The sequence below is a fragment of the Mus pahari genome, chromosome 8 (genome assembly GCF_900095145.1).
Source record: "Mus pahari chromosome 8, PAHARI_EIJ_v1.1, whole genome shotgun sequence".
NCBI classification, from domain to species: Eukaryota; Metazoa; Chordata; class Mammalia; order Rodentia; family Muridae; genus Mus; species Mus pahari.
The window spans coordinates 97,456,884-97,474,758 of NC_034597.1; the positions used below are offsets into that span (position 1 = coordinate 97,456,884).

At 35.5% G+C, this 17,875-nt stretch overlaps 1 pseudogene; it reads left to right on the forward strand.

Annotated features, from left to right (window-relative positions):
• Positions 1 to 311: 311 nt before the first annotated feature.
• On the forward strand, positions 312 to 776 carry LOC110325153 (annotated as a pseudogene).
• Positions 777 to 17,875: the final 17,099 nt, after the last annotated feature.

Below are 17,875 nucleotides of genomic sequence, written 5' to 3' on the forward strand. Positions count from 1 at the left end.
AAAAGTGACCTAGAGGAGGGGAGGGAAAACTATGACTCTCTTGGGATGTAATATACAAGAAAATAAATTTTAAAAACCCTCTTTCTATATTGGTTAAAAATTTAGAAAGAAATGTCATTTAAAAATCACACAATTCATAATGTAGTTATATAGAGTTTAATGAACTTCAAACTTGTAAAACAAAAATATGCAGAACTTTCCCAATTAGTAGTGAAAATAATCAACTAATATTCTTTGAAACAATTGATGGCTTGTTATTTGTCATGACATTTATAAATTAGAATGTAATTTTAAAGGGTTTGCACCGAAACATGGCAGAGGTTGGGTCCAAGTCAGTGCTGTTCCTGTATCTTGGTAACATTTGCCAGTCACCCATGGCAGAAGCAGTGTTCAGAAAATTGGTAACTGATGAAAATGCTTCAGATAATTGAGCCATGAATAACTGTGTCATTTTTGACTGGAAGGAACATGGGCCGATCCCCAGACCCAGGAACTGTCAGCTGCCAAAGAAATCATGGCACAGTCCATAACTCAAGACAGATTACAAGAGAAGACTTTGCCACATTTGATTACATACTATGCATAGATGAAAGCAATTTGGGAGATTTGAATAGAAAAAGTAATCAAGTTAAAAACTTCTGAAATTGAGCTACTTGGGAGCTATGATCCACAGAAATCACTCATTATTGAAGATACCAACTATGGCAATGACTGACTTCAAGGTGGTGTACCAGCAATGCCTTAGGTGTTACAAAGGCCCTAACCACCACCATTGAGCAACTCACTCCTCAGTGCTATGCCCAAGGGTGGTGGAAGGCCTTAGCCCCATACCCAACCTCTCTTTTCAGCTGACTTACTGTATATTTTTTAAATAATTGTAGGTGGTGTTAGGCATATGTTTAGAAGGATAAAAGCATTGGAGATAGACAATTTGTGGTGTGGCTAAGCATTCTTAGACTAACTAAACCTCTGACCTTGCCATAATTACAAAGTAGTGCAAATAACAAATATGAAAATTTCCATGCAGACTACATTCATTTGTTATCTTTTTTTCTGAATACACTATTGATATTCTTACCATGTTCACCTTTGCCCTCGCCCTTGCCCCTCACCCTCTGCTCTCTCCCTCCCTCTTCCTCCTCCTCCTCCTCCTCCTTCTTCTTCTTCTTCTCTCTCTCTCTCTCTCTCTCTCTCTCTCTCTCTCTCTCTCTCTCTCAACTTCTCTTTACTTTTTTCAAACTTGCTTAATTTATACATGTATTCATAAAAAGCTTCATGTATTTGGGGAAGTGTATATTTGGGGGGAAGAGCAAGATTTCAACTACTATCTATTTTCACATTTATTTGAACATTTTTCTTAACGATAATAATATAGCTATTTCCCTCAAACTTTTAAATGATCATTCTTCATGATGAATCATGGTGAAAATTTCATGGACAGAATTTTAACAAATTGCCTCATTATCTAAAACATCATCAATTTTTAGGAATGTAATTCACAAATCTTGGCTTACAAATACAGTATAATTTATCTACTTTAAAAACAAATAACACCCCTGTGAGTATATATCTTTTAAAGTAAACAAAATACTAGTATCAATCTATTATGACCCTGGTCTCTTCTTGTATTGTCTGTCACCACCTCAGTAGACTATTTGTATACAGATGTCAAATAGAACAACTTATTGGTCTCAGTTCAAAGTCTATCATAGCTGGAAGTCAGGGCAGGAGCTCAAGTTAGGAACATGGAATCAGGAACTGAAGCAGAGGCCATGAAGAATGCTATTGGCTGGCTTGTTTCCTGTGGCTTGTTGGTCTGCTTTCTTATATAGCACAGGACCACAAATGCAGGGATGGCACTGCACACAGCAGTCTTGTTCCTCCCAGACCAATCATTAATCCAGAGAATACTTCACCAAGTGTCCTATAGTACAATCTGAGGGAGGTATTTTCTTGACTGAGGTTCTTTTTTATTTTTTTCCCTATGAATCTAGTTTATGCCATTTGGTAAAACAATCCAGCCCATGCATCCTTCTATGTATATAGATTTTTATAAATAGTCTCTTTATGTATAATGCAAACAACTTGGACTAATCAAGCATGCACACTAATGTGGCCAAGAAGGTTATCAAACTCATGATATTGTAGCCTGCAACCCGAGTGCTAGAACTGTTAGTCTTAACCAGCATAACCAGCGAAATATTTTATTTTACCTACTTTTTTCTCCAGGTTTTACAAATTTAAAATATGAATCTCTTATGAAAGTTTTTAATGTGGAATATTTAAATTAATTGCTTCATTCATCTATTTGTGTTGGATTATTTTACATGATACAAACTAATTTGTGTGTTACATCGCAACACTATGAGTTGACAATTTTCTCTTCATGATTTCAGTAGTATTTTGTATGATGCATAAATATATAAATGTATCCTATTGAATCTGTCTACTGTTGCTGCCATATATATGTTTCTAGGGGTGAATACTCAGTATTGGAAAAATATTTGGGTTCTGCTCCCTGAAAAAGACTAATGCTTCCTCTCCCAGAAACTCTTCATTGGAACCCTGTGAAATTAAACGCACTCATTTTTATGTGACTAGTATTGTCATTGTGTAGGTCTAGCTTAAAAAGTCACACTATTGAGACTTTGTGACTGGAGCCTCCCTGTGACTTTCAGAGACAGATTCTTACATCAGACTTTCTGCTCCTCTGAATTTACAGTCTTTCACACCCTCTTCCAAGATTTTCCTTTAGCTTATATGGGGGGGGGGGGGTTATGTTGTTGATGTATCAGTAGATGCTGGGCACCCATTATTAGATGTTCTCTGAACTTTGACAAGTAATGAGGTGTGTCATGGTCTCCTCTAAAACAACATAGCCTTCATTGATGAGGGAATCTGTATGTATCTATGGGTATAGGGATAAATAGTTTAAAAGCAGTTAGGAATTGCTATGGTTTAGGAAAGCAACAATAAATCCATTACCTTACTAGAAACTAGTGAATAACTAAGTTTAGAGTACCTGCACGTTTTGTCTAAATTTGAAAAATCTTATGCAAATGCTAAGTGATAGATTTCCCAAGTATTAAAACTTGTTATTGAACATGTGACAAATTTTATAGGCAACATAGCTCAATGCCAGGGAAAGCTTTCATATAGTGAAAGTGATATATAATTAATGTTATCCATAGTGTATTTTACCATGTACATTAAAAAAAGAATTATGGAAAGTAGAAAATAGTGAGGAAAGAAAGGTGACTCAATTGTTAAATGAGTTTGCTGTCAAATCATGAAACCATGTATTTACTTCATAGCTGCTTCATAAAATTTCAGTCGTACTGCAAATATATAAATTCATCTCTCAGGGAAAACAGGACCTTTTCTGTCCTCCAAGTATGCACATACACATGCCCACATTAGAATTATATATATATATATATATATATATATATATATATATATATATATATACAGAATCACGCACTGCATACAAATAATTTTTAGAAATAAAACCTGGCAGATAATGAAGTTCGAAGAATCTATTTAACTATTTACCTATAACATTTTCTAATTTATTGGAAAAGTTAATGAAATTCTTCTATTATGTACATAGAATAGCTCATATGAATTGGTATTAGCATTACTTATTTCATTAAAAACAATCTTTAAAAAACATGATGCATTAAATTTCTATTCCAGTTGGCTTATAGAGAATAGGAGTAACTTAAATAAATAAAAGTATCCAAATTTTGACAGAAATAAATTCATCCACAAATGTTCATGTTTAGATATTGCTTAAAAATGTTTCAGATACTTAATTAAGATGTAACAAAGGGAGAAAAGAAAGCATTAAATGTTTAGGTATTATATTAAAGAATACCATGAAACATTTAAAGATATTTTAAAATTTTAACTATATCAAACATAAATAAGGAGAAATTGAATATTATATCCTTGCAGTGCATCTTACTAAATTTAATCTGCAAACAAATTTAATGAGAATTTTAGTATTATCTTCATACTTTGAAATTTTCACAAATGAATACATTATCTTTTGATCATATTTATATTCCTCTTTTCTTACATCCTCTCATAGACCAAGTCCTGAATGAATATCCCTCACGACTTCATATCCTTTATTGTTATTAAGCAACTGAGTCTACCGAGTGCTGTCTATGTGCACATGACCATGTAGTGATCTAGGATTCAGTGATGCAAAGGTCATAGCTTTGAAAAATAAAACGACTCTCCCTCTCCCTCTGGCTATCAACTGCCTACAGCTTCTCCTGTATGCCTCACCCATTCATAAGTTTGAGTGGCACAATCTTGTGTGCATTCCAGGAATTCAGCCATAGCCATTGGCTTTGTCATGTGCAGGAGACACAGATGTTCACCTTCCCTTTCCAACCTCTGGATCGTACAAACTTGCCTTTACATCATCCACAGGACTCCCTAAGTTTTCCTCCTCCCCTTCGGAGAGGGGGTGTCAGGGACTGATACACATATCCACTCGGAGCTAAGCATTTTACAGTGGTTTAGTGTCTACATTTGACCACTGACAGTGTCTTAATTCACTGCCAGCCACTGTAAAATGCAACTAAACTTCAAATCATGATTGGTTCATGGGCAGAACTGCTGTGTACTTTAGTATTGTTTTCCACATACCTAATCAGGCAATGGCACTCTGGTGTGCATCGGTGCTCAGACCATCTCTTTTAGATGAGCACTGGATGGACAGAATTATTTATGTTTACAGACAGATTATATAAGGTCAGTTTTCAGAAAATAGTCATTCAAAATTGTAATTTTTGTTAATCTTTTAAAACAATTTGAAAAAAAAGCTGATATCTCAAGTATGTCTTCCAGTTCATAAACAGTTTACTTCTTTATTTAAGTCTTTTTAAAAAAAAAAACTTTAAAACATTAACTTAAAAATGTTAAGTGTTTCTGATGTTGCCTATAAGTAAATTTAAGTCCTGCTCAGCAAGTGACATTTGGCTGAACTGCTCAGCACCTGTCCTGTTAACAAGCAGTAAATGCTTGCCTTTGCTGAACAGGACAGGTAAAAAGCCTTCTAGGATATTTATTTTTACTGTAGGCCTCATGGGTTTGTCTTCCTTCTGCCTGATGCTGTTGTGCTATTCCTCCCTCAGGAAATGACCCTGCTGTGTACATGCCTGAGTGGGTAATAAAAAATAATTTCTAGTGACTGTTGGCTTTTAAGTGCTTTATTTTTACAATTCTATACCTTAACGGGGTGAATGGATGGTGCATCAAGCAAGCAAGCAGCTGATCCAGAAGAGAGCTAAATGACACAACGAGCTATTTTACTGACACTCTTCTGGAAATTCATTTTCTGTTTGTCTTGTAAGACTGGTGGTTTGGATTAGAATAGCCCCCACAGGGTCACTCAGATATTTGTATGCTTCCTTCTCAGTTGGTAAACTGTTTAGGAAGGGTTAGCTGGTATTGCTCTGTTGAAGATATGTGACCTTGTTGGAGGTGTGTGTGTCACTGGGAATGGCCCTTGAAGGTTCAAAACCACACCAGGCCCAGACTCTCACCTGGCCTGCTGCCTATCGATCAGGATGTAAGCTCTCAGCCCCTTTCCTGTGTGCCTTCTGCCATGCTTCCTCTCATGGAAATGGGTTAATGTTCTGAATTTATAAACAAGCCCTTGATTAAGCATTTTCTTGTATAGGAGTTGCCTTAGTCATGTTGTCTCTGACAGCACAGAACAATAACTAATACAAAGACCATGGACATTTATAGTATCACTAAATTCATACATTATTTTCAAACATTTTTTTAGATTGTTTAAAAAGATCTCTGATAGATGGTGGTCTTTCATGAGCTGTTGAGATTGCTTACCAGATAAAGGTACTTGCCAGCATGTCTGAAAGTCAGAGTTCTAGAAAACCAACGTACACAAGCTATCCTAGGACTGTCATACATAAATACATAAGTAAAGTCTTGTCATAACAAAAGACATCCTCTTGGAGATAGGGTAGGGGGATTGGGAGGAGGTATGGGATGGGGAGCAGTCAGGGGAGCAGACCTAGAGGGGAATGAAGACTAGACTGGAAAAAAAGGATTAAAGAATAAAAAAATCTTGAATTAGCTAAAGACATTATACTTAATGACACTATGTCATTTTTTCCCAAAATTAAATATAATTCATGGAAATGAGGACAGGTTAATGTATATGTTTCTTGTTGTGTATTCAAATTCTTAGTGCCTTGTGTAAATAGTTTCTCATAGGTGGGTTTTGCTTACTTTTATTGACTTTCTGTAGATTCATATTAATCATTTTTCTTTATAAATTTATTACAATATCTTTTATTTCATAAAACACTGAAACTCAGAAATCATTATGTTCCTTTATATCTAGAATTTGCAAAAGTCTATCATTCATTTTTGAGAAAAAATCATTTAATGTTTCTACAAATTAATAAGAATATATTATTAATATTTGTCTCTGATAATAATAAGACTCAAATTATAGCTAATTTCCATAATGGTATTAATAACATCTATATTTTCTATAAATATTTCCCAGAGAAGAACATTCATATTATTTTCAACAATAAAAGCTTAACCTAGTATGTAAAAACATCAAACCAGGTGATAACAAATTTTATTTTGTCTGTTTTGCACCTTGTTGTGCTGAAATCCGATATGTCAGCATTCTAGCATGGGTTACTTTACAGTTTATTGCGCAATCTTGAATTTACCATATTTTACAGTTACATCACTCCTATCTCTTTAAAAACATTTCTTTTTTATTACTAAACAGTAAACCTTTTCAAGTGTAGAGGATATCATGAGATTTGCTGGATAAATTAACTGCCTTGCAAATGGCATGAGAAATGTCACATTTTATGAATCATAGTTAACTAGATCTAACAAATGATGTGCCATGCATTTCATAGCGCATTACAGGCACAGTCTATCTGAGCACAGTGTGCAAGGATTTATTATTAAATTTTAAAGCATCAGCAAAGAATATCTTTCTAGCCAGTTTTGGAATTAAGTGTCCAAGATTCTTTCAAACACCATCAGTATCTAAGATGCTTCTTACATGATATGAATAAAAACATGGTGAAAATTTTGAAGTGTGACAATTTTGCAATTTTATGTGCACTTTATATTCTCCCCATTTTCAGGGATTTATTACATATTGCAATTAATTCTAAGTGTGAAAATCAGCCAAGGAGTCCCAAACATATTATTTCATATTAAACATTTCATATATGCAAACTATTTCATAAATGTAAGGCAGTAAATGTATAAATGTTTACAAAAATTTGCTTTTGAAATCATTTTTATCATATTTGTTATGTGACAATTTTATATATGTATATACTATATTCTGATTACTCTTTTTCTTCCCTCAAGTCCATTTAATCACTTCTAATGTATACCAATAACTTCCCTAAATTTATTTATTATTTTCTGCTTAGTTTTTTTATTTGTTTTTGTTTTTTGTAGTTTTTTGATACATTTACTAAACAGGGGCATCTGCTGGATTGTTAGATAGGAACTATGCTTTGGAGGTTGGTAGGCTCATCATTGACCATTCAACTGAAAACATAGTTATTCTTCATCTTGTTGAATCAATAAGTAATAAGCTGTGAATAAAGTGTAGTGCACTCTGAAGCCCTACTCAAACCCTGGTATCTCTTATACAAATATGGGACTGGTGTTTGGCATGCTGACTGTCTTAGTCAGGGTTTCTATTCCTGCACAAACATCATGACCAAGAAGCAAGTTGGGGAGGAAAGGGTTTATTCAGCTTACATTTTCATACTGCTGTTAATCACCAAAGGATGCAGGACTGGAACTCAAGCAGGTCAGAAAGCAGGAGCTGATGCAGAGGCCATGGAGGGATGTTCTTTACTGGCTTGCCTCCTCTGGCTTGCTCAGTCCACTCTCTTATAGAACCCAAGACTACCAGCCCAGAGATGGCACCACCCACAAGGGAACCTCCCCCCTTGATCACTAATTGAGAAAATGCCTTACAGCTGGATCTCATGGAGGCACTTCCCCAACTGAAGCTCCTTTCTCTGTGATAACTCCAGCTGTGTCAAGTTGACACAAAGCTATGCAGTACACTGACTTATGGATGACAATACCTGTGCATTTCCCAGAGGTTCAGTGCCCCTATTTTCACCCTCTGCTTCTTATGTTCTTTTAGCCCTGTCTTCGGTATTCTTCCTAGAATCTTTAGATTAGTTGGTATGAGAATCTTATATATGGTGGAATGCTCATCTATGGCCTATTCACAGTACCTTGTAGAGACACAAATGTCTGCATTCATCATGTTCAACTGAGGGGGGGAGCTAGATTTAGCATTTGAGTCTGCATAATTACAAATATTCACATGAAAGCTTGATGCTGTGTCTATGTCCACAAGATTATTGAATCATTCATATATGTCCTTTAATCTACTCCACTATATGGTTTTGACCATGTCTACAGCTCCAGGAATAGATTCCCTCTTCAGAATCGGGTCTCTAATTTAATTAGAGAGAATTTGGTTCCTCCCATAGCAGTAATCTTATTATTACAATGAAAAAACAACACAGCAGTTTTTTGTTTTTTATTATAAAGAATTTTATCCATATATTTATACTTGTTTTTAATGCAGTTCATTATTAATTACAAGAATTAATAATTGAAGAAGAATGTTTGTAGTAACAGTTCTTCCTACTCACCAAAATTAGATGTCTATGTTAAATACTATTTAATAATAGTAAATACAATCTAATGCACACATAGTTTATTATACAGTCTCAATTTAAATTAATATTATACATGTAAATTCTTTGGACCATACTTATATGATACCTTTTATGTGACCAATACACTTTGTGACAGAAATAAAATACAGATAATAAAAATAAGCCACTTAACAATATAAATATAAATTTATAGTATATATAAAGAATCTTATGAAATTTAATTTATATTATAGTGATTAAATTATATTGCTTTATACCTACAGATATCCTGCTATTTTTATATCAAATTCAGAATGATACAGATATCCCTAGCTCTTTATTAGAGAGATAATCAGTTTTGAAATTTATATTCACTGATCTGCATCTGTGTGTATAAATTATACAATTATGTTGTATAAAAGTTCAAAGAAGGTTCATATCCTGGACCTGGAATTACAAGCTGTTTTAAGCATCCAAGTGTTGGTATAGGGAGCAAATTCAGGTCATGTAGATGACCAGCAAACACTTCAGTTTTTAGTTTATAATTTTAAATTGAAATATATTTACATTATTACCTCAATTCTCCTTTTGCCCTGTAACACTTCCTATATTTGTCCCTTTTGCTCTTATTTAAATTAATTCTTTTCTTTGTTGTTATACACACATATGTGTTCATTTGTACATGCATACACACACACACACACACACACACACACACACACACACAATAGCATTGCTTATAAACCATCAGGGATTACCACTTGGTATTGGACAACAAAACCCTTTGCCTGGGCAACACTTTTTATGTCTTTCAGCATTTTTTAGTTCTTCATCTAGTATTAAGATTCCATGATAGTTCCCACTTCTAAATTAGGGTCTATATTGCCATTGTCTTTTTTCAGGTCTTGAGTTGTCAGCCATGTTGATAAGATATTTTCTCTGTATCTGCTTTGACATATTTCATAGATAAAATCTCATAACTTCCTTCCTAATGCACTGGAACTTAGAATCTATCAGGAACTGCTTCTGCAGTGATCACTGTGTGAAATTGTAGGCAATGGGTGCTGTAGATTTATCAATTGTCATTATACAGCACACATTCACTTGTTTTTGAGGCAATATTTTTAACCACTGAACCATCTTTCTATCTTCTATAGTAATTTTAACAGATACTCAAATGCATGTAACAATGAAACAGTGCATTAAAGGAGCAATTGTTGCTACAGTATTCCATATGTTGGGAATGATGCTTACCTTTAAAAATGAAGTGCATTTCTTCCAAACATCTTGAAATCTATGAATGAAATTTTACTGTCAAAACTAAACAAAGCACTTTCTCTGTAGGACACTAAACTAAACTATTTTCCCTGTAAACTAAATTATGCCATTATACAAACTTTAAAGGAGCTTAAACCATTTTAGAGCTTAGATTTTAGCAGATGATGACTTCAAATGTGACAAAGAACCAGGACAGTTACTCGATTGATTGGACTGTGAGCTGTCTGTGCACATTCACTTAAAGAAAGAATTCTAGTCCTAGCAACAACAATCAACTAATTTGTCTTAGTTATCATATGACCTTTCCTAATGTTTGCAGTTTAACGTCCCTCATGCTTTTCACATTACTGAGAGAGACAGTAAGACATAGCACTAACAGAGTCTGCAATACAAAACTTTGTTTTGCTGAGTCTATCCTCCTCACCATCCTCGTTAACTCCCCTATGATGGAAAAGGTCCAACGTTAATATAATCTCACTTATACATTTAGTGACTTACATGCTTTATTCTAATTAAGGGGTAAAAAGACAAACTGCCTTTCCACTTTGTTAATCATGTTTTTTCTCTCTCTTTCTTTCTTCCTGGAAGTAAAGAAAAATCAACATAAGTATTCTGCCAAATTCTAAGTATATCTCTTCCAATTAAACAGCCTAGAGTTGGGAGCAATCCTGTAATATAGTGGTTTCATGGTGGCCTGCCTTTTAGCAACTAAGAAGAAGCAACTTGAGCAGGTTATGTCATCACCTTCTGACACCAGATGCATGCATTTCTACTGTCACTAGGAGTTGCTAACTACACATGCATTCTTTTAAAGATCCTCTGGACATCACACCTCCCCTCCCCATGCCCAGCATCAGGTCACTGTCTCTCTGTGTCTACCTCTCTCTTTCTTGTTCTGAGTCCTCTTCATTCTGCCTTTGATTATTTCTTGGTATGTCTGTCTGTCTGTCTGTCTCTACCTGTCATGTCCTCATTCCCAGAAGCCGTCCATCCCCCACTTCTCCAATAAACCTCTAGAAATAGAGACAAATGGGCAATCAAATGTGATAGAGCTGTTTGATGTGAAATCTCCAAAGAATCAATAAAAATGTAAGGTTGGAAAAGGAAATAAATATAAAATGGCACAGTTGCTTAATAAAATTCAGGTGGGGAAAGACATTATAACTGAGCCTTCTAGGAAGACTAGAGAATCAATCAATAGTGAAATATTGATAAATCTGAGGACGAAGGATGCTTGGAAGGTGGAAATGGAAAAAAAATCTGTAGTAATTTTCTGGGAATGAAAGAAAAAAATTTTTTAGAATATATGTAATTCATGCATGTGAATATAATATCTCTATTAAATGTTTACACACACTCATACACACACACATACTATCATATGCACATATTCTTCTTCATAATATAGAAGCCATTTACTAGTCATCTCATATGCTAATCTATTTAAATCAATAGAACACAGACCTGAAGAGAGATGCACTAGTGGATACATTAAACACTGCAAACACTTCCCTTAGGTCCTGACTTTGAAGCCCTAAAACCCAAATGAAGCAGATACTGTAGCAAGCATCTCTAATCCCAGTGCTCCTATTCTGAGATATTCCATGAGGACAGGTGAATCTCTGTTAATTGCAAAGTTGATTAAAGTAGAATATGCAGATATAAAAACAACAAAGAAACCTTGTTTAAAACTAGAGAAAAGTGAGAACTGATATCAAAATTTGATCTTTGATTTCTCTATATATGTTGTGGTATGTGTATCCCTCTGTTCACCCATGCACACATTCACATACATCAGACAGACAGACAGACAGACACACACACACAAGTACACATGCATCCAAACCAAAGGAAATCTACAGTATAATGTAAATTCTGAGATACCTTTGTTGTTTAGAATATGGACTGTTGCTACAAAGAGCGATTGCAATATATCCAGAAACTAGAATTATTTCCACAGAAAAGAAACGAAACAAATATTATTTAGAAAATTACTTCCACTATCTGTAAATGTGGGCCTAGTCAGAGAACAAATGAAAAAGACAAAAATAACTCTTCTGCTGCAGCTATTACCGAATCTATCTGCTTATGATATTTTCTTATCTATGGAACTAGCACAGTCATTCAAAAGGCTTAAACTTAGAGACAGGCTGTACAAATGTTTGAATTACTTCTTCGTGGGCTCATAAAATGTCAAGTACAGCAATTGTTATATTTGCCTTTTTATGAATTGTTGTTCTTTTTCTGTCATAACATCCTTTTAAATATATTTATTATAATGTAGATTGCTTAAAACGTGCATAGCATTAAGTGAAGGCAATAGAATATTTCAGAGTGAGATTTTCATCTTTTCTGCCCTCTGCTGATAGGAATTTTTTTTCCTATAAAGTGAAATGCCTGTTATCTCATTTATCAACAATTTAGTATAGAAAGAGAAAATTATTTATTATCAAACATAAATGATACAATTTTATTTTATATTTCTTAATAATAAATACTTTGTATGAGATTGAATTCAGAGAATCATGGCTCTGATGACCTATTGGGTTACATACATTTTCTGCTTTTCTTTCATCTCAGTAAACATAGAAATGCAGTAAATGAAATCTCAGTGATGACTTTTGAATCTTTTTTCATAATTTGGTACTCAGATATGTTCTAAAGACTGGATGTAATAATAAAATAAAGGAAACAATTCCTGACACTCTTTGCTTATCATGTCTGTGGTACAAACTATATTTTATACTTCACTGAACTTCACATTTCTAACTGTGAGCTAAAAAACAAAACAACTTGAGAAATGAAGCAGAGCAGGCACACAGTTTCAGGCACATAGCACAAGCTCTCAGAGGGTTTCAAAAGCATATACATTTGTTCTCTGTGCCCATTGCTTGCTCTTTGTGTCCAGTTATTTTTTTCAGTTCTGGATCTTTACTACTTTTTTTTTTTCCAGCAGGCACTTTCTACAAATTAGTATGATAAGAAAACAAACAGAAACATTTAATTCTTTAACTATTAAAAGAATGTTGAATCCAGAAACAAAATAGGTATATTTTTCAAGCTTTTATATGTGAGAGAGAGTGCGCATGTGGACAGATATCTTTAAGGGTGAACTGACTTTATTTTATTTTACCGATTATTTTGAACTAATATTATCTTTTTCTTAACTTGAAAATAAAACTATGTGTGGAATGCTTTCTTACCAAGGTTTTAGTAATAGATGTTTGCATGCAGACACTACTTTGAAGCCAAGTTCTGAAAGTCCACAATCTGTACTCATTGAAGACTCATTTCGTTTCTTGATGCTTCAGTGCCTTCCCTAATGAGATAGATTAAGATTCTTACCTCAGGAGATAGTCATGAACATTGTGTGTGTGTGTGTGTGTGTGTGTGTGTGTGTGTGTGTGTGTGCATAGAAATTACAAATGACATTTTATCCCTCTAAGTGAACATTTTGGAAATGTAACCATTTTTTTAACAGCAATAATGACAGTAAAGATAATAACATAAATCAGGACATTCCTAAGATGCCATGAAAGGATTAGATGGATAGTACATGTGGCTTCAAATATTTTGGTCATTAGTCATTGCAGTTTTACATCATAGAACTTCGTTTGAAATGAAATTCTTAAGTGACCAGAGCAATACTTATAATGTGAGATATATATATATATATATATATATATATATATATATATATATAGTCATTTGGCATGGCTGAAAAGTAGTGAGAACAAAGTATAGTTTAATCAACTTTTACTTACTTTTAATGAAATGGAAAGTTCTTGATTGTTTTTAAGTAGGTGGTTGGTACGTGTAGTTCTTATCTGTCTTCAAGGAAATTTTTCTTTTCAACAGGCAGAGACAACAACACCTCAAACCAACAACAAATAACAAAAACATACCCAATCAAGTTCCTAAGTAGAGGAGCCAGGTCAATATGATACATCTATTCGACAAGTCTTGGACCTAAGTCTCAGAAATTAAACAGTGGCAGCAACAACATACATCATATTGTGGAACTGGAAAAGCTCATGCATATTAAACTCCACACAAAGATCTACAGGTAACTACCAAATGCTGGACTGCAGAGAAATGGTCTTCCATATGGAGAACATCAACCGAGTATTTGATTCAATGGTTAGCCTTAAGAATATATGCATGTAAGTAAAATTACATGGAAAATTTGTATATTTAGGATTTCACACAGTTTTCTCAATGCCAGCCTCACTTACATAGGTTAGTTGCCCAACTCATATAGGAATGGATGTCCAAAAGGGATCCAGCTGTCTGGTAAGGGAAGGTCTGTTACACCTTTCTATGTTAAACAGCACTTTCGATTTATATATGGCAGAGTTGTACATAAATTTTGTTCACATTTCATTTATTTATAATAGTGTACGTGTGTGTGTGTGTGTGTGTGTGTGTGTGTGTGTAGTATTTGCCTATGTTTTAGTGTATGTGTTCATGCCTCATGTATTTTGGAAGAGGATGTCTATTCTCCTACCAAGTCAAATTTTGCCTTATTCCTATAAAGTAGGCTTTCACTGAAACTTGAACTAGACTGGTAACTAAAATGCTTCAGTAATCATTCTATTTCCGGATGGGGTAGTCTCTGGATAGTCCATCCTTTCATCTTAGCTCTAAAGTTTGTCTCTGTACTTATATCCTTTCATGGGTATTTTGTTCCTTATTCTAAGGAGGAATGAAGTATCCACACAATGGTCATCCTTCTTGGTTTTCTTGTGTTTTGCAAAATGTATCTTGGGTGTTCTAAGTTTCTGGGCTAATATCCGCTTATCAGTGAGTGCATATCTAGTGACTTCTTTTGTGATTGGGTTACCTCACTAAGGATGATATCCTCAAGACAAATCCATTAGCCCAAGAATTTCATAAATTCATTGTTTTTAATAGCTGAGTAGTACTCCATTGTGTAAATGTACCATTCTGTATCCATTCCTCTATTGAGGGACATCTGGGTTTTTCTAGCTTCTGGCTATGAAAAATAAGGCTGATGAACATAGTGGAGCATGTGTCCTTATTACCAGTTAGAAGATCTTCTGGGTATATGCCCAGAAGAGGTATTGCTGGATCCTCCCATAGTACTATGTCCAATTTTCTGAGGAACCGTCAGACTGATTTCCAGAGTGGTTGTAAAAGCTTGCAATCCCACCAGCAATGGAGGAGTGTTCCTCTTTCTCCACAACCTCGCCAGCATCTGCTGTCACCTGATTTTTTAATCTTAGTCATACTGACTGGAGTGAGATGGAATCTCAGGATTGTTTTGATTTGCATTTCCCTGATGACTAAGGATGTTGAACATTTTTTCAGGTGTTTCTCAGCCATTCGGTATTCCTCAGTAGAGAATTCTGCTTGTGGACGTTGTACATCGTGGTGCGCACTAGGCTCCGCACCACGATGTACAACGTCCACAAGCAGGTGTGTGTGTGTGTGTGTGTGTGTGTGTGTGTGTGTGTGTGTGTAGTATTTGCCTATGTTTTAGTGTATGTGTTCATGCCTCATGTATTTTGGAAGAGGATGTCTATTCTCCTACCAAGTCAAATTTTGCCTTATTCCTATAAAGTAGGCTTTCACTGAAACTTGAACTAGACTGGTAACTAAAATGCTTCAGTAATCATTCTATTTCCGGATGGGGTAGTCTCTGGATAGTCCATCCTTTCATCTTAGCTCTAAAGTTTGTCTCTGTACTTATATCCTTTCATGGGTATTTTGTTCCTTATTCTAAGGAGGAATGAAGTATCCACACAATGGTCATCCTTCTTGGTTTTCTTGTGTTTTGCAAAATGTATCTTGGGTGTTCTAAGTTTCTGCTGCTTGTGGACGTTGTACATCGTGGTGCGCACTAGGCTCCGCACCACGATGTACAACGTCCACAGGCGGGAGCACAGGGTCCCCAATGGAGGAGCTAGAGAAAGTACCCATGGAGCTGAAGGGGGATGCAACCCTGTAGGTGGAATAATAATATGAACTAAGCAGTACTCACTGAGCTCATGTCTGTAGCTTCATATGTCACAGAAGATTGCCTAGTTGGCCATCACTGGGAGGAGCAGCCCCTTGGTCTTGTAAACTTTACATGACCCAGCACAGGGGAAGGCCAGGGCCAAGTAGTGGGAGTGTGTGGGTAAGGGAGCAGGGGCAGGGGGAGGGTATGGGGAACTTTCAGGATAGCAATGTAAATAAAGAAAATAATATTTTAAAAAAAAAGAAAAAAGAAGAGAGCAAAACCTCCATACTGAAAAAAAAAATACTGCTTGTGGACGTTGTACATCGTGGTGCGGAGCCTAGTGCGCACCACGATGTACAACGTCCACAAGCAGGGAACTTTCGGTATAGCATTCGAAATGTAAATAAAGAAAATAATATTTTAAAAAAAAAGAAAAAAAAAGGAGAGCAAAACCTCCATACTGAAAAAAAAAATAATTCTATTTCCATTTAAATACCTTACTCAGAATAAGGCTCCTCTGAAACTATGCCTACTTTAAAAATTGGTACTGAGAATTTGACCTAAGTCCATGACATTTCATATCAAGGGACATCCTTTCAGAGCTGTCTCCTCAGTTCCCTTGGTATAATTTTTTCACAGGTTATAATGTATTTTCATTATTTAAAAATAAAAGGGTAGGAAGAACCTGTAGAGACCATATCCATCAAGCAATGCCCATGGGGAAGGGACCACCCATTCATTTCAAAATTCTTATCCCTGAAGGGCTCTTGTCTAAATGAAAGTCAGGGACAAAGTGTGGAGCAGAGACTGCATGAAAGGCCATCCAGAGACAGCCCTGCCTGGTGATCCATCCCATATACAGTCACCAAACCCAGACACTATTGTGGATACCAAGAAGTGATTCCTAACAGGAGCCTGATCTAGCTGTCTCCTGAGAGACGCTCCCAAAGCCTGACAAATAGAGAGGTGGATGCTCTCAGCCAACTATTGGACTGAACACGGGGTCCCCAATGATTGAGTTAGAGAAAGGACTGAGTGAGGTGAAGGAGTGTGCAACCACACAGCAAGAATAACAATATTAACCAACCAGACCCCCAGAGTTCCCAGAGACTAAAACATCAACCAAAGAGTACACATGGAGAGACCAATGGCTCTAACCACATATGTAGCAGAGTTTGGCATCAATAGGGGGAGAAGCCTTTTGTCCTGTGAAAGATGGATTCCTTCAGTGTAGGGGAAGGCCAGGGCAGTGAGTTGAGAGTAGATAGGTGGCAGACAGAACACCATCATAGAATGAGGTGGAGGGGGAATAGGGTAGTGAGTTTCCAGAGGGGAAACCAGGAAATGGGATAACTTTTGAAATGTAAATACATAAAATATGCAAAAAATGTATAAAATTTATTAAAAAAAAGAAAACATAGTCAAATGAGATAACTTCACAAATACTAAGGGACTCTTAAAAAGGGCAGTTAGATACCAGAAATTCAATACCATGAAACTGGAACATTGTAAGAATCTAATGTAGAATGAAATTTGCTGTGCAACAGGAGGTCATGTAGAGGTGTTTTCAGAAAAAAAATGTGTGGTTCTTTGTATGGGACAAAGGAATTTGCTCACTTTCTATTAATTTATGACTGAGAAGGAATAGCTTGACCCCTTATTGCAATCTTTGCTGTCTGTACCAGGAGCTCCTTGAGAATACGCACATGTTTCCTGATTTATTTTTCTTCAAGATGATATGTGAGAGCTTATTCCTTCCCTCTCTATTCTTTTTTCTCTTGAAAACCCTTCTACCTACAGCTAGTCTCCAGTGAGAGAGTAGCTGAGAGCTTATCTTGTTGAATATGTATGAGGGTGGAGTGTGGTAGTTTAGGTTAATGGTCTCAAGTATCTATGGCAACAAGGCTAT